The sequence below is a fragment of the Lissotriton vulgaris genome, unplaced genomic scaffold (assembly GCF_964263255.1).
Source record: "Lissotriton vulgaris unplaced genomic scaffold, aLisVul1.2 SCAFFOLD_395, whole genome shotgun sequence".
NCBI lineage: Eukaryota > Metazoa > Chordata > Amphibia > Caudata > Salamandridae > Lissotriton > Lissotriton vulgaris.
This window is the reverse complement of record NW_028250002.1, coordinates 632,333-658,180: the sequence shown is the minus strand read 5'-3', so window position 1 is coordinate 658,180 and position 25,848 is coordinate 632,333.

The window sequence follows — 25,848 nt, the reverse complement described above, 5'->3', positions numbered from 1 at the left end:
TAATGTGGGTCTTGTGTTTGAGGGCTGTCAGGTTGCACATCCATGTTATGAACCAGGGTAGTGGTACAGTACATGAGGAAAACATACAGGCTGTGGTGAAAAGAAAGAAGGATTACTTGTCTTCTGTTCAAACACTATTCACCACCTAAAGATATCTACCATATGTTTACATTCGGGCTAGGCTTGTCGACCTATCAAATAGTATTAAAGAATAAATGCTCATGAAATATATTTGCATCTAATCAATGTCAGTGGTGATAGTTTTAAATCTGTTGATCAACCTTACAACCTAACAAAATATTACTAGTCAGTGAGCTGGTAATATGAGTCCTAGATGTTTTAAACAGGAACGGGATGAGGTGGTGTTCAACCTGGCCCTTTATGCAAGGTCATCCACCATTTTTTTCATCATTCGCTGAACTCGTTTTTGATGGCTTTTAGGGCTGCTAAATAGTGGTAAACTAATTATGGTCTCCCTTGCAAACAGGGTAAAGATGGCGTTTGTCTGATTGGTTATATTTACTTTACTTGTAAGACCCTATTATATGGTACTAAATATACCCAGGGCCTGGAAATTAAATGCTACTAGTGCTTTGCAGCACTTATTGTGCCCTCCTCCCCCACTAAAGTAGCACTGCAAAACATGTCTCAGGCCTACCACTAAAATCTGTAGTTATGTGTTAAACTGCCATTTCAACCAGTCATTACAAACCTTTTGCTAGTCCTAAACTGTCCTGTTTAATACTTATAATTCACCCATAATATATAGGGCAGAGTGCATTGTATTTAAAATTCAGGACAAGTTTATTTCAGTTTTACATGTCCTGACAGTGAAAAACTCCTAGAAGAAGATTTAGGGTTGTAAAACGAACTCCAATAGATAAACAATGGGCTACCTTGTTACGCTTAAGAAGTCATGACTTCAATTTGGGACCATATCAAGATACACTGTTTCCATTCAAATAAATTGTAATTTGAAATCCTCTTTAATGATAAACCCACATTTTAAGTTGTTATTCTGGAAAAGCCCATTTTAGAAAGTGAGCATTTTTCTGCATAAAGAAAGTTTGCATTTCTGCCAAGGTCCAGGATCACATGACTGTGAATGTGTGTGCTGTTGTGTTTTGTATATTACTTCCAGATATGGGGACGAATAGGCCTTGGGGTTGGGTGGGGTGTTCACCTCCTAACAAGGATGTCCTTGAAGGTTGTACTTAGCCTTCCTGAACATCAAAGCATAGCCTCGGGGCTTGTCCCCCCCCTCGCCCCCCCCCAACTTCTAAGGGTTGCCTGTTGTGTCACTGACAAATGCAGCTCACAAATAGGCCTGTCTACCCTTTGTTACCCTGCACTTTTTGCAGACAAATAAAAATAAGAGGCAAGTGTATACAGAGGGGGCATCCCTCACCTGCAGGCTGGCACTGAGGATAAAAGTTGCACCTTCAAAACCTTTTATTAGAACACTGCTGGTCTTGTGGAAGATTCAGGAAAAGGACTGTCCTACTATCTGAAGAAAGAAGATTGGACCTGCTTGACTTGAGCTCAGGCTCCACATAAGTTATTCAAAGTGTCAGTGTAAGAGGTGCATATCCAGGTTGTGATCCTCAACTGCCATCAGAGTGTTCTCTTCTTGCCTGAAAACCACAAGTCTTGAGTTCCTGGTGAAGATAAGGTTTTGTCCGTGTGCAACTACGAATGTACTCCTCATGACGCCTGGCAACCATCTGCGATGCCCACTGACCTGAATCTCCTGTGACAACCTGCTCTTTGCGTCCCCTTCAAGAACCAGCATCAGCAGCAGTAGCCTGTGGTGACTGCCAACATGAAACTCCAGTGACGTAGAAAGATTTGAGATCTTTCTTGTGTAGTGTTTTCACTTTATCACTTTATTTGTTTGAGTGCAGCATAAGTGGTATCCACATTACCACTAAATTAAGCATGAGTACTTTGTGCTAAGGTACCAGAGGATAAGCACAGGCTTACTTAGTGACTTTTGTGGTTCACCCAGACAAGGAATGTGTTTAGCATTAGAGCGGTGCTTCCACTTCTCTCAACTAAGAACCCAGAGTCAGATGCATCAACAATCCATTTTTGTGATTTCTTAATTGCGAATTCTTACGATTCGCAATAGGAAAATCGGAAAATCTAAATGCATGAAATTGTGTTTAACACCTTCTGCGATTCCTACGGGATCGCAAATGATCTACCTCATGAATATTAATGAAGTAGATCGCAATTTACGACCCCCTCGGAAGTGCAAAAATCACTTGCATGGTGGTCTGCTGGGCCCCTCTTTTTTTTGTAAATACAGGCAGGGGACACCCCGGCCCCTGCCTGCTCCCCGCATCCTGCAGAAGCCTGCATTGATTTTGGACAGAGGTAGCTGCTAAACACGCAGCTCCCTCTGTCCCAAAGCAATTCTGCTCTGCTTTCAGAAAGTGAGAGTATTTTTAATGTTCTCGCATGATGAAAGCGGAGCAGCATTTGCTAGAAGCCATGGCAAACATCAATGTCCCAGGAGGGGGCCTCCCTGTGACATTGCAAGAGCACCCAGGCCATCTACGGATCCACAATAGGGCCACTTGGCCCCCCTCTTTCAAGTATTTAGCCCAGGGGAGATGGTGGTCCCCGGGGCCAGGGGTCCACAATGGACACCCTCCCATTATTCTGTTTGTGCCCCAGGGAGGTAGCTGTACCCGGGGAGCAGCGTAGCTCCACCACAAATGTACTATTTCTGCCCTGGGGAAGTAGATGTCACCGGGGCAGCAGGGGAGGCAGTAGGGCCACTCCAACATTCCTTCCTAAATAATGTATGTGCTCCAGGGAGGTGGCAGACCCTGGGGCTGCCAGGGGGCTGGACGGGCTCCCCATGTTTAGATTGTTCAGTGCCCCTGGGAGAGGGTGGTCCCTAGGGCTGTGGGGGCTGCGCAAGCCACCTGAATTTGTGTGCTTAAGTGCCCCGGGTAGGTTGCTGTCCTCATGGCTTTTCAAAAGCCTAGGAGGGAGCCCCATGAACCTTCTCCTTGATTGTAATATGCCCCTGGGATTTGGCCGACCTGGGGTCTTCATTAAAAAAAAACAGTGGGAGCCAATGCATCTTTTTTATAAAAGATTTCTTGCGTCCCTAGATAACTAGATTTCTTAACTTTAATATCTCTGAAGCTACTCAACAGATTTACACCAAGTCATAAAAAGCTTGGTTTCTGAACCTACATCAAACTTTGTATCAAATTTGCTGTAATTCCATTCAGCGGTTCAAGCGGAATCCCTTGCAAATCTCAAACTTTGTCAAAAAAATAACACATTTTCCTCACATTTCTGTGATGGCAAGTTCTGGAATCTGTTTGGATCCACAATCTTCCACCCACCCAGCATTACCCAAAGACTCCCAATAGAAATGATACCTCACTTGTGCCTGGTGCCCGTGACAGGAAATGGCACAAAACGCAACGTGAACATCAGAGCTTTCCAGTAAAAACGGACCCGTCTTTTGCTATGTGTCTAGCTGCGGAATTTGGACTCCAGCTCAGCCAGCACTTATAGAAACCTAGAAAACCTATACATTTTTAAATACTAGACACCAAGTGGAATGCAGGATGGGGTGACTTGTGTGGCTATCAGCAGGTTCTGTTACCCAGAATCCCTTGTAAACTTCAAACATTGTCAATTGTGGCTAATATTGGTGTCCCCTTCAGGGGAATCCACAAACCCTGGGTACCTCTAAAATCCACATAATGGTGGAAGAAAAAGACACAAATTTGGCATGGATACCTTGTGTGTACATACAGTTACAGGGGCCTAAGCGTGAACTACCCCAAATAGCCAAAAATAGCTTAGCAGCGGGGGAGAAAGTTCTAGCTGCGAAAGGGTTAAAGTGTACAGAAAACTGATGGATGTCATGCTTGAATTAATCTCATCCTTTGGTATTTTCTCGAAGGCTCATCCAGACCCATCATTATTTTCCATACTTTATCACCTCAGTTTGGACCCAGTCAAATTCAAAATAGGTCTTAACTCTGCTCTAATGGGAAAAGGCCAGGTTCTCCCTGAACCAGAACACCAGAAACCTAGGACTGGTGTCACCCTAGTACGGTTCATCAGACAGGTATAGCTTGGTTCCTGTGGCACACTGTATGTACAGATGTGGGTTCTGTGACACTGTGACACTGGAACAAAGCTACAGTGGATTGGAAAGCTTGTGGGCATTCCCTTATTAAAGAACTGTGACATTTTCTGCATTTTCTTTAAGGGAAATCCTGCTTCAGTTGTTTGATGTAATTTCACACACACCAGGATTCTCAACTCATCTTCCACCCTCTGTAGATTCCGTGTCTGTGACATCATCAGCATTGCCAGGTAGCAAAAATAGAAACATAAGAAGCAGATGGTTGCTGATTGTGTCATAATGGCTCCATTAGTGCTGACTCGGACACCGAGGCTGAGAGTTCTAGATCTCAGGCGCAGTGGTCACTTTCTTTGGAGACTTGGAAGGAGGAGGTTGAAGCTGTGTTAGCTTGTGAGAGCTGCAATTTCTTTAAACATTGCCATTTATTAGTGAGCTTGACTACTTCTACCACTGGTAGGTTAATTTATGTATTAGATTGCTTGACTGGGGGTCTTTTTTCAGTATGGTTGATGGGAAACTCAGTCAAAATGTGGCATATACTTCTTCCTCCATATTACCTTAGTGCCTTAGACGATAATACACTTGGAATACGATGGATGGGATATCTGTTATGTTTTGAATCTAAATCATTATGTTAATATTTATTTTAAATGTAATTCAGACATTGTTCTACCTCTAAAGGCCCATGCATTTTCAGAATCCATGCACACTTGCACAAACACACACACATGCGGGGGACAAAAGACGATACCTTACATTAAAGTTAAGGGACTAGGGATTATGCATTAGGGGAATAGATGTGAGGCTATGGGGATTATATATTTGTGGTTTTAGATTACGGGTATAATAGTTAAGGTGTTGGGTACAGGTTTAAGTGTTATGGTTTTGGGGTATAGTGTTAAGGAGTTAAAGGGTTAGGGGTTAGGGTTATTATCAGTTTTAATATTGTTACATATACGGTATAGGTATGACACTTTTGGGTGTATGGTTAATGATTCAGATTTAGATTCAGATTAGTTTTTCTCGATTTTTACGATTTAAAATCATAAAAGCAACAATACATATATATATACAGCATTACATTTCATCTAACAATAAATAACATTTATCTTAAGATAGGATTAAATCATTATTATGAATCAGCTAATCATTGAATTACGATTTTTTAAAACATTTTTTAAAAATCCTGTCATCACCATAGTGCAAGTAACATTTCCCAGTTGCTGCAAGCTAAGAAACGCAGGTCTGCATTGCCATCAAACACCTTGCCTCAAATACTGTTTAATCCATCTTTTTCGCTCCCTCTCGTACAGCCAGTTGTCACAGGGGCAAGGAACTAAGGTTCTAGACCAGTCATTTTTACTTGGAAATGTGACCAGCCGGTGAAATAAATTAAACCTAAATCTGGTCAGGATGAATCGGTCAAAGCCCACAGTACTCATGGTTAAATATGGTTGTATTGTATAGGTGGTTAGCGACAATTGGTGATCAATTACTGTTTTCTTCATTAACTCCCCTGCACATCTTAATAAGTCGAAATGGGCCATGCATAACCTCATCAGTTCTTTTTTCGAAACATTCCTAAATAAGTCCGGGTTACTAAATAGCTCAGGCCGTTGGAGGTCAGTTAATGTTTTCTTAATATACTCAAGCCAGGCAATGCGCTTCGCATTATCTAGGCCCATGACATCCCTTATAATGTCCTGGTTTAGGCCGAGAGCTTCTGAGCCCATACTCTGCGTCAAAGAAGAATAGGTTGCATTTTAATCAGGTCTGTAATATGGTTCATCCCTAATTCCGTATGACAATTAAAAACTGAGGTGCCCTTTGGGAGAGTTAGCAGGTATCTAAAAAATGTGTTTTCTTCAACCTGTAACAATGATGTATCCTGGTATCCACAGATCCCTGCCCCATACAATGTGATACTTCTGCATTTGGCCACATACATTTTTAACATGATTTCAGTTTTTTTTTTACCCAACTTAAAGGAGAAGTTCTTCAGTGCTGCTATTGATCGTTTAAAGGATAGGGTCCTATTCTTAACCTCAGGTCCCCAAGTGCCAGAACCATCAATTAATACCCCCAAGTATGGGAAGGTTTTAATGTACTCAATTTCAAGTCCTGAAACTTTGAGGTATTTGGAGGTTGCACGGCCTTTGCTTGGGACAAGTAGGTACTATAGTTTGTAAGTCGATGGCCTGTATACTTTTCCTGGCCACTATCGGGTGGAAGCCCTCTGAAGATAAGCTACTGCATGAGGAGATGTTCAGAGGGGATAACTCAGCATCCAAGTCAGTAAATTTATCATCAAGTGAAACCCCTTCTTGTTCATTAGGGCTTGTCGTAACTAAGCATCTTGGTCCATCATGGACTGGTGTCTAGCGAGGAGCGCTTAGCACCCAAAAGTTCATGTGATGGGCGTTTTTCTGTGAGTGCAATCTCTCTGTCAACAACCCCAGCAGCTCTTATGAAAAAGTCATCCAATGTTCCATTTAAGCTCCCCCTAGGTCCAGTGGTGCTCCGTTCCCCCCCCCCCCTTCCAGGGATACGAGCTATAATCAGTTATCAGTTAGTGGCTTTGATGATTGTTAACAGAGTTAATAGGTGGGAAATCTTACCACGGAGGAAGAAACCTTGGAGGGGGGCCCAGCCCGGCCTTATCCGGCCCTGGACAGCCGTAGACGGCCCGCCCTGTGCCCGGGCTTTGCCCGGCGCCCGCCCGCGCGCGTTCCGCGTGCGCGTGTTTGGGCGTTACTAAATAGGAGGAGGAGGGGGCGGGAAGAGGCACCAGGTGCACGTGGTCATGAAGCGCAAGTACCTCTGGTTCTCGCAGTCCGGCTCCCCCTGGACATTCCCAAGTTCAAGCCAGCAGCGGGTCCAGGTCAGGAATATAACAAAGGGCACCAGACCGCAGCAGTTCCAAATAAGATGCAAGAGTGGGCTTTAAGTTCACGCTGTCACCAAACGCGTAACTCGACTACGAGCGGCTCCCGCGGAGCGGGGGTCGCGAGTCGTGTTTTAAGGTTTAGCAGGGAGGAGGGGGCAGGAAGAGGCACCAGGTGCGCGTGATCATGAAGCGCAAGTACCTCTGGTCCTCGCAGTCCTGCTCCCCCTGGGCAGCCCAAGTTCAAGCCAGCAGCGGGTCCAGGTCAGGAATAAAACAAAGGGCACCAGATGGCAGCAGTTCCAAATAAGATGCAAGAGTGGGCTTTAAGTTCACGCTGTCACCAAACGTGTAACTCGACTACGAGAGGCTCCCGCGGAGCGGGGGCCGCGAGTCGTGTTTTAAGGGTTAGCAGGGAGGAGGGGGCGGGAAGAGGCACCAGGTGCGCGTGGTCATGAAGCGCAAGTACCTCTGGTCCTCGTAGTCCCGCTCCCCCTGGGCAGCCCAAGTTCAAGCCAGCAGCGGGTCCACGTCAGGAATAAAACAAAGGGCACCAGACGGCAGCAGTTCCAAATAAGATGCAAGAGTGGGCTTTAAGTTCACGCTGTCACCAAACGTGTAACTCGACTATGAGCAGTATGGTTAATGGGTTAAGGCTGTGGTTCCCAAAGTGTGCGTCGCGGCGCCCAGGTGCGCCGTGATGAAAAGCCAGGGGCGCCGCGCTGCCTCGCAGGATGGGTCCTGGAAATTGCAGCCGCAATTCCTCCCCCTCCTTTGTTCACACCCTAAAGGGAAACGACCTGCTGCTCAGACACCGAGTAATGCGTGTGACATCACAGACAGACAACGCTGGATTGCAAGTGTTGTCACGCACGGATACGTGCTCACGCAGAGACCCCGAAGTTTCATTTATGATTTTCCTATGTATCTTGTCTTCTTTAAAGCACGCAGCGGGGATTTGTTGAATGTTGCCCAAATCCCAATTTACAGATGATTTACCAATTTGCCCCAACAGAACGGTCCGTAATGTATTGAGTACCTTTAGATCTCAGGAGACGAAGAGCCGGGCCCTGTAGTTCATGTAATGGGCTGGGGTCACTAATCGGGCATTTTTGACTTTGCAGTCGATGCTTCCCTTTCCCTCTTTCTTTTTGTCTCGGCCCTTCTTAGAATCTTATCGTCTTAACTTCCTACATTTATTTTGCTTGTGCCTGTGTGCTTCAACCCCTGTCCTTTCTCCATGACAAGTAGTTGTCATTCCCTTTCTTTTTTACATGGCAGTATATGCTGCTATGATCTCAGGACGTGGTAAGGGTCAGTGTTGGACTGGGACAGAAAATAGACATGGCCACCAATATAAAAAAACGCCCCTCATTTGTGAATTAAATACCTAAAATGTGGCATATGTTTGCAAATTGGGGCAGTTTTGAACTTGTAAAGGCATGCTATATAGCTGTGGTTCCCAAAGTGCGGAATTAATGTAATTTGTTTTTGCATATTTATGCCAAATGACAAAATTGTGCATACTTATGTGAAATGCAAATTCATCATTTCCAGCTAAACTTTAGCACAGAATGTAATTTAGCGCAGAATGTGACATTGAGTCAATTTTTGACAAGAGCTACATTTTGCGCTAAAAATAGTGTAAAGAAAGAAAAGCAACATGAACAAGAGCACTCTGCATTATGGTCCCACATGTTGGATGAAAACTTATTGTCACATATCGCGCTTTTGCAGTAAATATTTACTGTGAATGGTGTGTCAGTATGTGAAGTGGCATAATTTTGGGAATTTCACTTAACATGCATAACATGAAATCCCTAAAATTATGCAAATTATACCAGTGTAAACTACACTTTTCCCAGGTCTATGAATACCACCTAAACATGCGCAGTTACTACATTTCTTGTCATGTTCTTCTAATAGTCATGGTGCAGATGGGCATCAAAAGTAGGGAGTCCTGATGACTCCATGTCACCAGGCCATAACTTTCCACTTCTGGGTTTTGATTTAGCATATTGCATTTTGAGAGTTGTAGTCTTGGTTCAGGTTAATTGAGCCAATTGCACCAACGAACCTGATAACAATGATGCAAAAGCAAAGTCCAGGAATGGAAAGTAGTGTTCCTGAGACATAGATCCATCTGGTCGCAGGTGCTGTTCATCTTTGATAATACTGTGCTTGCATCCTGCATGGATCTCCACTAAGCCCACTTGTTTAAACACCAATGTGCGCTTTCCTGTGGACACTACCTCTTCTTCTCAATGCAGAACAAAAATGCATGTTATTGTCAGAGTATTATGGGTATGTACGTCTTACAATAGTCCATCCGTAATGCAGGCCAGTGTCTTCAATTATCTTTTTGAGAGACTATACAGTTTTGGACCTGTCCCACTTGTCCTCTGTACCCAGCTCACTTAAAACACTGGGTAGATGGGATCTGGTGAGCCGTCTTGGGTTCATCAGAGCATACCCCATGTAAACTTCTTGTAACGTAACAGAGCTCCTTGAGCCTTTCTCTAGCCTGGTTACTTTTAGTGGGAGTGCTTTATGCTACTCTATGATGGTTTTGTATGCATTTAGATGCACTTATAAGATCTTTGTGAATGCAAATAAGGTTTTATGGTAATGGCTACTCTCTGAATCCTTCATCATACATTCTTCATGTAGACCAGTGGTTCCCAAAGTGTGCGCCGCTGCACCCCGGTGCACCGGTAAAAAAATGGTGGGGAGCCAACTGCCAATTAGGTCAAGGGAGCCACGGGTCAAAAAAGATTGGGAACCACTGGGTTAAGGGAATAGAGCTTATTTTTTGACAATCTATTTTATTGAGGTTTAGCAGCAGGAAACTGCCACTAAAGTGGCGATAATGGGCTTGATAATATACCCTTGAGAATTCCAATAGAAACCCATGTTGTGGTGTTAACATGGGCTTCTATTGGAATTCTCTACGGTTTATTAGCAAGCCCATTACAGCCATTTTTTAGGCAGTTTCCTACCGCTAAAGCAGCGATAATTTTAACGCCATTCCTTGATAATATGCCCCGAAATGTTTTAGATATGAGGTACACTAATGAGTGTCTTGTGAATTTAAAGCCCATCTGTATTAAAAATATGCAGTTTCACTTTTCACAATAACATTGCACTCAATCCATTTCAATGGAACACTCATGACTTTCCTGGTAATTCAGTTACCAGTGCTGCAAAATATCTGGAAATATTTCTCAGTATATGGTGTGAATTATCAAGGTACATAAGAACAACACAGACCTCTTGATTATGTCATTTTTTTGTTATATTTAATAGGTTATACAACCAACATTTACATCTCTCTGATCCTCTCCTTTTTTAGTTTTCAAATAAGTACCAACTTATATTGGTGCACCATGTACCATTTTAGATGATTTCTTGCTTCGTAAAAGGTTATGATTTATGTTTTCCTTTTTAATTTTCTTTCATGATTGATTTAGGTTTAAAACTTCTAGAAATATGGTAATTGAGTGTGAAGTGTTTTAAGTGTTAGGGGCTGAAGTCTGTAAATGTTACGCCTTACCTAATTTGTGAAATTCTTTCATCGTCAACATTTTCTTATTGGTTCAGAGTTGATTTTCTGAATGAATTTTATTTGGGTGATTTATTGTCCTCATAATTCTACAGACATCTCTATTTTTGCTTTGCTATTGCTCACATTTAGATTTTCTAGTAAGTTTTGTTGTTTACTGCTCTTCTGGGTTAGAGTTGATGCTATTAAACTCTGCTGGCCATTCTGTCTTTTTATATGACTCTTGTGTTTGAGGGCTGTCAGGTGGTTGCACATCCGTTTTATGAACCTGGGTAGTGGTACAGTGCAAGAGGAAAACATACAGGGTTTGGTAAAAGGAAGAAGGATTACTTGTCTTCTGTTCAAACACTATTCACCATCTAGAGATATCTAATATATGTCTACATTAGGGCTGGGCTTGTAGACCTATCAAATACTAAAAAGAATAAATGCTTATGAGTTATATTTGCATCTAATCAATGTCAGTGGTGATGGTTTCATATCTGTTGGTCAGCCTTACAACCTACCAAAATATTACTATTCAGTGAGCTGGTTATATGTACTTTAGATATTGGAGGCAAAAACAGAATGAGGCGGTGTTCAACCTGGCACCTTATGCAAGGTCACCCTAGATTTGTTCCTTCATTCGCTGAACCCGCTTTTGTTGGCTTTTATGCCTCTGCGCACTTTGCTAATAAGTGGTAAAGAAATTGTGGTCTCCCTAACAAACAGGGGAAAGTTGGCCTACGTCTGAGTGGTTACATTTACTTTGCTTGTAAGTCCCTAGTATATGGTACTAAATATACCTAGGGCCTGGAAAATTAAATGTTACTAGTGGTTTGCAGCATGCATTGTGCCCTCCTCACCCTCTAAAGCAGCACTGCAAGACGTGTTTCAGGCCTGCCACTGAAATCTGTAGTAACCTGTTAAACTGCCATTTCAACCAGTCATTACAAGCCTTTTGCTAGGCATAAAACCTTCCTGTTTAATACATATAATTCACCTCTAATATACAGGGCAGGGAGCATTGTATTTAAAACGTAGGACATGTTTATTTCAGTTTTACATGCCCTGACAATGAAAAACTCCTAAAGGCAGTTTTCAATGTTGTAAAGCTAAGTCTCACATAGACTAACACCGGGTTACCTTGCCACGCTTTATAAGTCATAACTTCAATTTGGAACCAGATCAAGGGACACTGTTTCCATTCAAATAAATTGTAATTTGTAATCCTCTTTAATCATAAAGCCGGATTTTAAGTTACAATTCTGAAAAACCCAACTTTAGAAAGTGTGTATTTTTCTGCATAAACCAAATGTGCATTTCTGCCAAGATCCAGGATCACATGACTCTGAATGTATCTCCCATTGTGATTTGCGTATTACTTCCAGATGTGAGGACTAAAGAACCTTGGGTGTGGGGCTGGGTGTTCACCTCCTGACTGGGATGTCCTGGAAGGTTGTGCTTAGCCTTCCTGAACTTCAAAGCATAGCCTTAGGGCTTGCCCAGCCCTTCCCGACTTCTAAGGGGTGCCTGCTGTGCCACTGACAAAATGCATCTCACAAATATGCCTGTCTACCCTTTGTTAGCCTCCACATTTTGGAGCCAAACATAGGTAAGCGGCAAGTTTAGACAGATGGGCCATCCCTCCCGCATAGGCTGGCACTGAGGATAAAAGTGGCACCTTCAAAACCTCTCATCAGAAAACTGCTGGTCCTGTGATAGATTCAGGAAATGGATTGCCCTGTTATCTGAAGAATGAAGATTAGACCTGCTTGACTTGAGCTCAGGCTTCACATAAGTGCTTCAAAGTGTCAGTTGACTAACCTCCTGTTAGAGCTACAGGAAATAAACAAGTTTCCAGAGGTCTCCTTGCAACTGTCAAGCCAACAAGCACCAACTGGACCTGCATGGACCGGCATGAGTCCTGGTGCTGGCCTCTGCTGAAGTGAGCGCTGATCCCCCAGTCAAGGTCGTGACCCTTGACTGGCATCAGAGTGTTCTCTTCCTGCCTGACAACCAAAATTCCTGAGTCCCTGATGAAGATTCTAAGGTTTTTGGTCCCTGTGCGACTACAAATGGACTCCTCATGTTGCCTGACAACCATCTGCGATGCCCGCTGATGTGAATATCCTGTGAGAACCTGCTCTTTGCGTCCTCTACAAGAACCAGCATCAGCAGCAGTAGACTGTGACCACTGCTAACATGAAGCTCTAGCAATGTAAAAATATTTGAGATTTTTCTTGTGCAGTGTTTTCACTTTAGTACTTTATTTGTTTAAGTACTATACACATTACCACTAAGTAAAGCGTGAGTGCTTTTGTGTTAAGGTACTAGAGGGAGTAAGCACAGGCTTACTTAGTGGCTTTTGTAGTTCACCCAGACAAGGAATCAGTTTATTATTTGATTGGTGCTTCTACTCCTCTCAACTAAGAACCCAGTTTCTTATACTTGGTCTGCTTAATTAGAAAGTTTATAATTGAAGCCAAAAGAGAGTAATCTGTGAATGCATGGATAGTCTCTCAGGTGCAAGGTATTCTTTTAAATGAGCCCGGTCAGAATGGCCTGGAATGGATTTATCAATTTACAACAGTGATCACTTTCCTTGGATACTTGGAAGGAGAAGGTTAAAGCTGTGTTAGCTTGAGAAAAACTGTGATTTATTTCAATATGGATACTGTGAGTCTGAACTCAAAGTGAGTAAGATAAGCCCTTTGACTTATTACTTCACATGCAGTGTAATTTAGTTAGAAGAGAAATGGAAAAATGTCCCCTCCAACTGTATATGGCTTTTGGCAATTAGATTCTTATGAGGGTTTTTACTATAAGCAGCATGATTAAAGCATGTATAATCCACATCAGACATCAAAATTGGTTGGACAAACCACATCATCTTTGAAAAAATGACATCACTCATAATGCAGGATGAATACAGATAAATATATAAATATTCAAATTAAATGTTATGAAGTCATAGGAGCAATTTATAATACTCTGAACAACGCGTCCCTCGTCTTCTGAATGATTAGCGCACAGCAAATGTGTGAACTACATATATGAATGATGAGTGTACCACCACCTCTTTCTGTGAGCTGTGATCATCTGAGAAATCAGTGCTTGCTCGCAGTGTGCCATTCGCCCTGCTGACTGTGCTACAAGAGCCTTTGTGAATTGTGACGCTTTGACAAATCGCACTTGAGATCTACTCTCACTATGTGGATAAAGGCTGCCTTAGCACCTCAGCAAATCATGGTCTTTACAACCCACTCAAAGTACTTGCTTCCTGTCAGTCCTCACTACACTACGCATATACCCTCCCTAAATCACAAACCCTATCTCTCACAACCTACCCATACCGACTTTGCAATAAACCTCTGCCATAGACTTTCATCTCACCTAGCAGTTAAACTTCCAACAAACATTGACCTACAAAGAAAACCAACCTATCTCCCTCTTCACTTTATTGTGCCCATGTAATAAAAGGTGCCCATGTAAAATTACTCTAAATTGTATTAATAGTATTCAACACTCCCTTTGCATTATATATATATACCTATATAAATATATATATATATATATATATATATATATATATATATATATATATATATATATATATATATATATATATATATATATATATATATATATATATATATATGTATTTATATATATATATATATATAAAATCAAAAAACACCAAACTTACAGCTTACAGGGACATTATAGTTAGGCTCAGGTGTCACTCATACAAAACCACTGACATGTAACTGTTATAGTTAGTGAGCTAACTATAGAACTATAACTCACACCCCACAATGCCCTGCTTATGACTTCGGATATTACATCACTCATGATATGGTCAGGGACATCACTGATGACATTTCAAAGGACATCACTGATGATATCATCCAGTGACTATGAGCGTTTTTTAAAGGTTTTTGATGGTTTAAATTTATATACCAGGTGTATTGGTGCATCAGTGAGTGTGTGAGTACCTCTTTGGATGATTCAGTAGGTGTGTGACTGACTGTATAAGTGAGTGATTAGGTGTCTCAGTGAATGTTTGGGTGAGTGAATGGTTGTGTGAATGTCTGTATCAATCAGCCAGTTGTTGTCTAAGTGGCTGTATGGTTGTGTGATTTTCTCTCACTTAGAGGCAATGTCCAAAGTATTTGCACAAAACTTCAAACAGTAAATCAGTGAAAATGCCACACAAAAAGATTCCACACCAGATAAGAAAATAGAGCTTCACTAAATAAATATACAATACCAAAACAACCAACATCCAATAAGTAGAACTTGAGACATTGAATTTTAAAGTTTGTTGTTAAACGAGTGCCTAAAAGCACTATTTGGGATATCTGGTAGCACTGGATAGGACAAAGTCAAAAGTTAAGGCCAACAGCGATAGAACATGTGCCGGCTACAGGGACCCAGTTAGGCCGCTGAGCCAAAGAACCATAATCCTGGCTGGCCCATCAATTCACACTTAATGTCCCATTGTTGGTGGCTGTCTAGGGGGGATACACAAGCCCCAACTGTCACCTACCCCAGACGTGTGATCAGAGACAAACAGCAAGTAGCAAATGGCTAAAGTAAGAAAAAGCTATCTTTCTAAAAGTTGCATTTTCGGAATTGCAACTTAAAACCTGACTTCAACACAAGTTTGTATTTTAAATTGCGATTCCAGAGACACCAAAAACAAAATTTCTACCTCTTCACAATTAGAAATTGCACTTATAAAATTTAATTAGATAATCTCAATGTTCCTATCGGAAACATAGGCCCTGCTGTAGTAAAAAAAGGATTTAAGGGGTTTTCACTAAAAGTATATGCAAAACTTAAAACGACACGTCCTGCCTTTAAAATAAATTCCACCCTGCCCTCTGTATTGTCCAGGGCCTACCATAGGGTTGATTTATATGTATAAAAATTGAAGATTTGTTCCTAACCAAAGGTTTTATTTGCCAAGTCGACATGGCAGTGTGAACAGCACACACAGGCCCTGCAATTGAAGAACTGAGACATGGTTAAAGGGCTACTTCAGTGGGTGGCACAACCAGTGCTGGAGGCCCACTGATAGTCTTTAATTTACAGGTCCTGGGTACAGGTACCAACATGTTTCTAGGGACTTATAAGTAAATTAAATATGCAAGTTGGGAACGAACCAATGTTACCATGTTTATGGGAGAGAAAACAAGCACTTCGACACTGATTAGCAGTAGTAAGGTGCACAGAGTCCTAATACCATCAAAAACAAGGTCAGTAAAAGTGGATGAAGAAGGAAAACAGTTGGGGGTAGACCACCACAAGGCTGCCAGATCTAAAAATATATATGTATATACACACACACACACACACACACGCACACACACACACACACACACACACAAACACATACACAGGGGCAAGGGCTGTCCTCTACTCACACAATACCAATTTCACCCACACATTCTGCTGACCAAAGGAGTGTATACACACACACACACACACACACACACAAACACATACACAGGGGCAAGGGCTGTCCTCTACTCACACAATACCAATCTCACCCACACATTCTGCTGACTGGAGGAGTGCATTGCTCCCCTATGCCCCTTATGCTCACTATAACCCCTCCAGTAGACCTTCCCCTTCCTCATTTTGATTTGTCTGCATAATTACTCCGGTCACTTATAAATTAGTTGATTGGGTGATTTAAAATGCTTTTTGAATGGTCTACGTGCCATCTGAAACTGTGCTTACCCTCTATGGCCTTCGATACTTATACTTTTAATGTACAGCTTGAAATGCAACCAACAACATGTTTTAACAATGATGCTGCAGTACAGCACTAATAGATGTACATCTTTGAATTTATCTTCATCTTTAATATACACATCAATTACATGTCAAAAGCACATAGAATAGTTGTGTCACAAGGCAGGTGCTGCTTTAGGGCATTGTTTTCATTAGCACAATTGAGCTGATTCCATGTAACATAAAGCACTATGAATAAATAAAAAAAAGTTGTAAAGGTTCCACAGTGTCAACCTGTTTCATCCCAAATCTAGGCAATTTTTTAGTAGTCACTTATAGAAAGTGGGTGTTACTTGGTGAAAATATGCATTCCCACAGATTCTGATAGAGGCAAATTCTGGTTATGTTTTAGGGATGTGATGCAATAAAGTCTTTAGTACAGAACATAACAGTATGAATGTTTTCCCATTGTTTTTGGAGAATTGATATTGACATACTGGGGTATTTGGGGTTTCATGAAAACAACAGCTTAGACAAGAATCACTTTTTGTTTTCCTCTCTACTCTCCCTTCTCCTCACCTGACTCTGGTTATAAAAGTGATTTTCTTTCTCTAATAATTCCTTTCATCAGAAATTATTCATGTTAAAAAATAAAGTTGTATGTTCACAGACCTGTCTGGAATCAACAGTGTTTTAAAAACATATAAGGGCTCTTTATACAAGCCCTTAGCGCCACTGGAGTGTCACTTTTTTTGACGCTTTGGTGGCGTTGCAGCATTTCACATATTTACAAGGTGGTGCTAAACCGCTTAACGTGGCTTAACGCCATCTTGTAAATATACCCTTTGCCTCCACAGTCCATTGTGGCAAGTGGACATACAATGGGTGTTGCTGTGGGCGTTCCACCGCAACGCTCATTGCTTTATGAGGCTGCCCCAGATTTACAAGGCTGGGGCAGCACCAAAAACTAAGGCCAGGTAATACTTGGTCTTAGACTGGTGATACGAGGAGAAATTATAAATTTTTCTCCACATATTTCTCTATCTACTCAGCAAATCGCCATTATTGATTGTTTATGTGTGGGAAGTTGTCCCTCCTGCATGTGCACAATCACCTCTGCAGCACAGGCACCTTTGTTAGACCAGAGCTACAGAAAATTCTGGGCTGCACTGTATTTGTGTAAATATGGCACCTCCCTGACTTTGAAAAATGTCGAAGCATGACATTGCCAAATTTGGCATAACACCATGCTCCAGCATTTTTTGGTAAATATGACTCTTATTGTTTAATGTTTCCTAATGTCGCAGGCTCTGTCATTGATCTCAGACTCTCACAACTCATGGAATTCTTTACTCGAAAACTATTGTGACAACTGAAGTTCTTGACTTCACACATTAACTTTTTTTTTTTTTAATTTCTAGCTGTTTGCCTATCATCCAGTTGGGTGTGCACCATCAACCACAGCTGACATTTGAATTTTACTCTGGTCAAGATGTCCATAAATGTGAGTTCTTATTTCCTGCCTGTAAATTTAAATGAGGTATTTTGCTTCATTGTCGTTACCAGGGATTGAGTTTCAGATATACAAATGTTTACTACTAATTAGGGTGAAAGTTTAGAGGTTAAGGCCTGAGACAATAGCAGCAAATATAGTAGAAAGATCCTAAAGGAAGATGCAAGAGAGCAAGGGAAAAATACGAGGCATGCATGTGTTTTAAAATAGGAGTAGAAAACATTTTAGGACCTCATTATGATGTCAGACGAAAAGGCTCTGAGCGGCATTGGGTTTGTCCGAATCTGATTCCGAACCTGTCTTTCCAACCGACTTTGAAACCCTTCCGACCGACCGATTACGATGATTGTGCACCGTTTGGACTGTCCTACTCGGTTGCGACTCTGTTCCGATGGTCTTCTGAGGAACCGAATTGGTCGGAGCCGACTTGTTCAGGTCTACGGACCTCGTTTGCGACCAATGGATTACGATGTCAGATTCGGACAGCCTGTCCAAATCGTTTGTTCTGACACAGATCGGCTGTTAGAATTCACCCTTGGGGGCCCACAGTAGGCCCCCTTCTCCCAGGGCACTCCCAATGGGGCCTGTGGGGGTAACCCTGGGACCCCTCTTTACAACCATGCACAGTGTGACAGGCTTCCCAGGGCGCATGATTTTCCGCACCCACCCCATTTTCCAATGGGAGCCTGTGTTGTAAGTCGAAACACAGACTCTCATTGAAGTCAATTGGAGTACTTCTGGGAAAAGTTCGGAAACATTGTAATCAGTCAGTCAAACTCCCAAAATCTGATTTGGTCAGAAATGTTTCCGACACCGAGTTGGTCGCAGTGCTTTCCGACCGACATCATAATGAGGCACTTAGTATTATTATAAACACAGGGAAAGGGGACAGTTTTTGTAGTGAGCTTTGAACTTTGTTTTAGTTTGGTGACTGAGACATGATTGGAGCTGGATATAGGGTTTCTTCCCCACTCACAATGGGAGAATAAAAGTTAGGGAGAATAAGTAGCGAGTATATTATAGTGCTTACTTTAAAGTGTCCCCCTTGATGAAAAGAGTGATTGATATTGGGATGTTCACAGATTTGTTCACAATCAAATTAGTCTCTACAAAAAAAAGTGCAGGAGATTGATCTTTTTCCCCAAATTGCAAAAACATCATGTTTAGTGCTCACCCTACTAGAGGCCTTCAATGTGAAGTGAAAGAGTTACACTGGACTAAACAATTTATTTCCCATTCAAGACAGGAGTGAGATATAGGGCATCACACCAAGAAAGCTCATAGAATGTAGTGAGACCAGTGGCATGGAGACCATTATAGTTGAGTATGTAGGTGTTCCCTTCAGTAGTTAGCTACTACATTTCAACAAGAAGGTGGTTGAGTGGCACAGGGTGTAACACTGAATAACAAAATGACTCAATGATTAAATCTGGTTTTAGAGAGAATGACCTAATGATTCTGTCTGCTCTTCGTTTAGTTGCAAATGCGTCCCCGTCGGAGGGCAGTAATCTGCTGCTGTAAACCATATGCAGTGCCTGAAGGAGGTAAGTGGTCAAAAACAAAACCCCTCATTGTCTCATGGTACTAGACATAAATGTACTCTGGGTGTTCTCCTTTTGTGTGCCTTCTCGCATTATTTATAGTTTTACTGAAACAAATGAGTGTAGTTATGGAACAAGTACATTTTCAGCAGAGAACAAGCTGTCCTTGTAGCTATTATGTAATTTCATAGTACATGAATTGCAGGGTAATCAATCACTTAATATTAAAGTTCATGCAGATATGGAGGCAGCAGTCACTCAGTATTAGAATGTATAGTGGATGTGGTGGCATCATTGATCATTCGGTATTCAGTTCTGGGCGTATTGGGCCTTCAGTCATTGTGGTCGGAGGTACTTAATCCTGGCACGACCCCAACATAATGCTCAAACGATAACCAAATGCAGCACTGAAAATCTAATAGAGCGTTATGGTATGTGGGTGGTGGGCTTTTGTGACCACAGGATGATCAGGCAAGATGGGCAAATTGGGCAATTGCCCAGTTTCCCCTCCCTTCCAAGAGACTCTATTGGAAAGTGAACTTTCTCTCCTGTTGATCTCTGACTATTCTATTGCTCTATCTACACTCTTTGCTTACTGCTACAACTGACTCTTTTTACCCCTGTGTCATTTTAAGGACTTTTGTCACCCTGGTCAAGACATATTTCAACTAATTATGTGACCCGTTAATATATAATTTAGTGCTGTTTGGAATCATGCAGGCTTGAATTTCCAGGAAATTGGTAATAACATTCGAGTTTGGACTGTATAGGGGCCCTTAAACCATGTTTTGCCAAGGACCCAAAAAATCCTAAAGACGACACTTAAAATGATCACGGGTATTGTGGCCTGTGAATGCATGCTGCCAAATGTCGGTAACAAATACTAATGGTGTGCAATACAAAGAACTCCAATCAAGGCCTTATTGGATAGGTTAGACAGTTCATGGGGTCTGGTGTCTTGTATGCCGGGGACTTTAACATGAGATAATATTTGAGGAGTTTGATTATAGAAATTAAGAGTAACAGTGTCAGGACTTCTTTCAGAGGGCCACAGGGTATGCATGAGCTCATGGGCTCAATCGTAGTGGTTGAGGTAATTTACTCCTGATCTCCTATATTCCGACCTACTATGGACCCTGAGAAACTGGGCCTAGTCCCCCTTCCGCACTTGACTCTCTGTGATAGCTGTAGATAATCAGTCAAAGGCTCCATCATAGGGGAAGTGTAGAAACAGGTTGTTTAGCACGACTCATAACTAATATTGTCATTAAATCAATGTTTTGTTTTTATATTAAAAAGTATTATTTTCTTTTTAACTCTACGCATTCAAAAATGTATTTCAGCATTGACAAGCAATAATATTTCTCTTGAGGTTAGGGCTCCAGTTTTTAACAGGTAAATCCCTGTAGCACCCTCTTTCGTCTAAAGTGGTTGGAGTTATCCCCCATTCGCCATTTCACAGTGACTGGGGGGGGGGGGTGTCTCTCTCTGCCTTCTCCAATGTGTCCCCACCTGCTCACAGGAACGCAGCATTAAGCAAAGCTGTCTGGGGCATTCCTATAATTGTAATGTCTTCATTAGGTAGGCAGAGGCTTCCCAAATTGGAACCCAGGGTCCTCCATGTAATGTACCTTTTCAGGCCCACTACACACAGTGTGTGAACACAGTGCATACTCTATGCAGTACTGCTACATTCATGCATAGTATCCTCACAGGCACACATACATTCAGCAAACACATTCACTCTGGGCACTGTTCATTACAGTAGCCTTTCTTTGTTGTGCAATGATGTTCTACTTAAAAACACACACAGCCAGCGCACTTATTCATCATACGCATACTGCACAACACTTAACCTTTCATGTGTTATGCTTTTCGCAAGCACCCAAATACCCAGCACATGTTTTCACTGTGCATGCACTGCACAGCACTACATCTCTCATATTATGTATTTCACACTGCCAACATACACCCAGTACATGCGCTCCCCATGCATGTTCTTCACAGCACTGCTCTATCCCCGTACTGTACCATTTCCAAGCACACATACAACCAGTGCAGAGTCACCACTCCTACGCAGCACTTTAGGCAAGTAGGACGAGGGTCAGTTAGGCACACAGCAGTGGAACTTTTAAAATGGGGAGTGAGCCTGCAGACCTAACTCCAGTAACACCGGATAAAAATGACCTGTTCACTCCTATCATCATCTACCCAGTAGGTTGCCGCCACAGAGCTTAACTCTGGGTCAAGGCAGTGGCCTTCCAGCACTATGAGGGTAGTGCTTTGGTCACCCCTCCTGGTCCATCAAGAGTGCAATTTGTGAGACAGGCCTATGACATGGAGCACACACATGATATGTGATTGCTGATAAAAACGAAAATCAACAAAGACAAAATGTGCACTATTCAAATGCTTTAAATATATTTTAACACGCAGAGAAACTCAGCTGTAGCTGAGGCATTTAAATAAATATAAGACAACCTAAACTTGCAATGCAAAATACCAAACATTTGGCTTTGTACCCCTTTATTTAGGTTTTGAGTTTAGAAAAAGTTGATATATGAAATTTATGATAGGATGTTTTTAAGTCATTCATTTGAGTGTTCACAAGTTTTTCATCAAAATATATTTGAAGGGAACAAATCATTCCACTTTTACTTTGCTATATAATTATCTCCCTTTCCCACACTTATGTTTCTAATTTTTGCCCTTTCCTCATTATTTCATTGCTTACTGGTCCTCTGTCATGAGGTGTGGCTACATGTTGTCCAATGATCTAGTGTTCAGTACTCAGAGAGGTCCTACTGCCCCCCCTCATCTGCCCTACGTGTTGCTTCCTTCTTAATGAAATACTGGTCATTTGTCCTCATGGGTATACAGGATCCTCAGGGAGCCACACCTACCTGCATATTGTCTAATTCTATTTTATCTCACTGTTCTTATTTACAGAATCTTTTACATCTTTCACTGCTTATCTTACTTAAGTTCTGACAAATTTAACTTAACTTTTCTTATCAGGATGAATAATCAGCCCACTTTCATCAAGTAACCCTACCCCCAAATTACCCTTTACACATCATGTTGACTTGCCAAGATAAATTGAGCACTGGTCAAACCCTTCCAAACAGTTGGAAGAGAGGGCTAATTGCCAGCCACCATATGCAAGACTAAGGGCTCCATGGCATCATTATGATAACATGCCATATGCCACCGCTGACTAGTTCATCACTCAAAAACTTCAATGAGTTGTTCCACCTGCCCGAATAACCTAGAAAAGGGAGTTTGGCTGACTCCCTAGTTTTGGGGCTTTTTTGGGCCTCTTTCGTTTTAGCTGTTTATTAATGAAGCCCAATTGAGCAATACAAAACATAGAGTAGTCCTTCTGTCAGTTCCTTGATCATGATTGGATGGTTTTCTTGTCTTGTTTTCCTCCCTCTTATTGTGTTTGTCTCTCATTCAGCCTTTTCTTCTCACTCTGTTTTGATTGTATGGCAGGATTCCTTTCACTACATGCATCAGATCTTGCACTGCAGTGAATATGAAGTATTATTTTCTCTTATTTACTCCTGCTGCTACATCTTCTGCCGTCACCTTCTCTCTTTTAAAACAACCCTCTCAACATGTCCTTCATCCTCTAGAGACTTCGGGCTCTTAGCTCAGCTCAATGTTGTATTGGCAGATGATAATCATAAAAAATGTTTGAACCATTACAACACGTCTGATAGAACTTCCATGTGCACACGTATATATGACAGACATTTCCTAATGTATTTTAATCAGCTTTAAGAAAATCCATTCTTAGATGGCTGACATAGATGTGTGTTCATTTGCCGATATCATCTTTGAATGGATTTTCTTAACCCTTTCAGTGTGCACGACGGCCGGGAGCCTCATGCTCAATGGTGCTCGTGTGCGCAGGTTGGCTCCTGGCTGCCCTGGCACAAAGCACCGGAAATCCCTCAGGTGCAGGACCCAGAGGGATTTCTTTTTCTTCCCCAAAGCCTCGGGAGCTGGGGAAGAGCTTCCCCAGCTCCAGAGGCCCCCATGGTTTCTATGAAATGGTGATCAGCGCACGTTGCGCTTACCAAAAGTTTTACTTTCTATGTGCTCAGGGGTCTATCTCAGCCCCCTGAGCACGTAGAAAGACAGAAGAGGTATCATTGGAAAGGGGGGAATCTCCCCAGTGGATCCCTGCTTGGGGATTGCCCCAGGCAGGGCAAAAATATTGGCCAAATTCAGTTTTTCTGCCCCCATGGGGGGCAGAAAGCCCACTGGACACCAGGGATTTTTGTTGCGGCAATTTCGATGAGTGTGGGGGTTGCCCAAAACATGCATGCCAATGCCCCCACACCGGCCATAACTACAGACTTTCTGCCCTTCCTGGGGGACAGATGGGGCAGTAGTCCTCAATCTGCCCCTCGGGGTAGAAAGCCCACTAGACACTAGGGATTTTTGGGGTCATTTTAATTAGGGTGGGGCTGCCCAAAATGGGCAAGCCAATGCCCCCATCACCTGCCACAATTACAGTCTTTCTGCACCCCCTGGGGGGCAAATAGGGGCAGTAGCAACCAATCTGCCCCCCTGGGGGCAGAAAGCCCCCTAGACACCAGCGATTTTTTTGGGACAATTTTAATTAGGGTGGAGACTGCCCAAAACGACATGCCAATGCCCCCTGCCATACTTACAGCCTTTCTGTCCCCCTGGGTAGCAAATGGGGCAATAGCCCCCAATCGGCCCCCGGGGGGCAAAAAGCCCACTAGAAACCAGGGATTTTTGAGGAAAATTTTTAATTACGGTGGGGGCTGCCCAAAATGGGCATGTCAATGCCCCACTGTGCCATAATTACAGCCTTTCTGCCCCCCTGGTGGGTAGATGGGGCAGTAGCCCCCAATCTGCCCCTCCAGAAGGGAAAGAAAGCCCACTATACACCAGGGATTTTTTTTGCCAATTTGAATCAGGGGTGGGGGCTGCCCAAAACGGACATGCCAATGCCCCCACCTCGCCCACAAAAATCCAGTCTTTCTGCCCCCCTGGGAGCATATGGGGCAGTAGCCCCAAATCTGCCCCCCCCCCATGGGGCAGAAAGCCCACTAGAAACCAGGGATTTTTTTTTGTATTCATGTAGGGGTGGGGGCTGCTGAAAATGGGCATGACAATACCGCCACCACCCCAGCGAAATTCCAGTCTTTGTGCTCCCCCGGGGGCAGATGGGGTAGTGGCCCCTTATCTGCCCCGGCTGGGCAGAAATCCCACTAGGCACCAGCGACTACCCTCGCTGCATGGATAGAGGCTGCCCAGAATGTGCATACCAATGACCCCACCCCTCCACAATTAGCCTGAGTCTTTCTGCTCCCCTTGGGGACATATCAGGGCAAATCCCCCCCCCCCCCCTCCGATTCTCCCCAGGGCAGCAGAAAGCCAACTAGACTATTTTTTTAGCAATGTGCCTGCCTGTGGATTTTGGGCTCTAGCGCAGCTGGCACATAGGGGAAACTATCAAACTTGTACTTTTTTGAAAACTAGACACCAAGGGGAATCCAGGATAGGATGACCTGTCTGGCTCTCACCAGTTTATGTTACCCAGAATCCCTTGCAAACCTCAAACTTTGTGAAACGAAACACATTTTCTTCACATTTCTGTGGTGGAAAGTTCTGGATTCTGTTTGGATCCACAAAATTCCACCCACCCTGCGTTCCTTAAAGTTTTTTGAGAAAAATGGTACCTCACTTGTGTGCGTAGGCCCAGTGCCCACAACAGGAAACGGCCCAAAACGCAGCGTGGATGCTCCACATTTTACAGTGCAAACTGACACTATTTGACCTAGCTGTAGATTTTGAACCCTAGCTCTGCCGGCACCTAGGGAAACGTAGTTAACCTATACATTCTAAAAAACTGGACACCCAGGGGAATCCAGGATGGGGTGACGTGTCTGGCTCTCACACAGATTTAAGAACTTTCCACCACATAAATGTGAAGAAAATTTGGTTTTTTGACACATTTTGAGGTTTGAAAGGGATTCTGGGTAAGAGAAACTGGTGAGAGCCATTCTACGTAGGAAAATGTTGGGGGATCCATGCATCCATACCTCAATGGACTCCGCCGGGTGTCTAGTTTTTAGGAATGTGTGGGTTTGGTATGTTTCCCTAGATGGCCGCCAAGCCCGGGACCAAAATCTCATGTGAACACCCCCTTGCAAAACAAGGTAATTTTCGGATATATAGGGGCAGCTGAGTTTTTGGTCCCGAGTTGGCAGAAACCTACAGAACCCCACATTTCTGAAAACTAGAAACCCAGGGGAGTCCAGGGAGGTATGGCTTGCGCGGGTCTCCCAACATTTTCCTACCCAGAATCCCCTGCAATCCTCAAATTTTGAGGAAAAAATCATTTTTTTCTCAAAATTCTGTGCGGGTAAGTTCTGGCATCTATGTGGATCCACAAACCAATAAAAATGGTAGTTCACTTGCTAGGGTGGGTCAAGTACCCGCGACAGGCAAGGG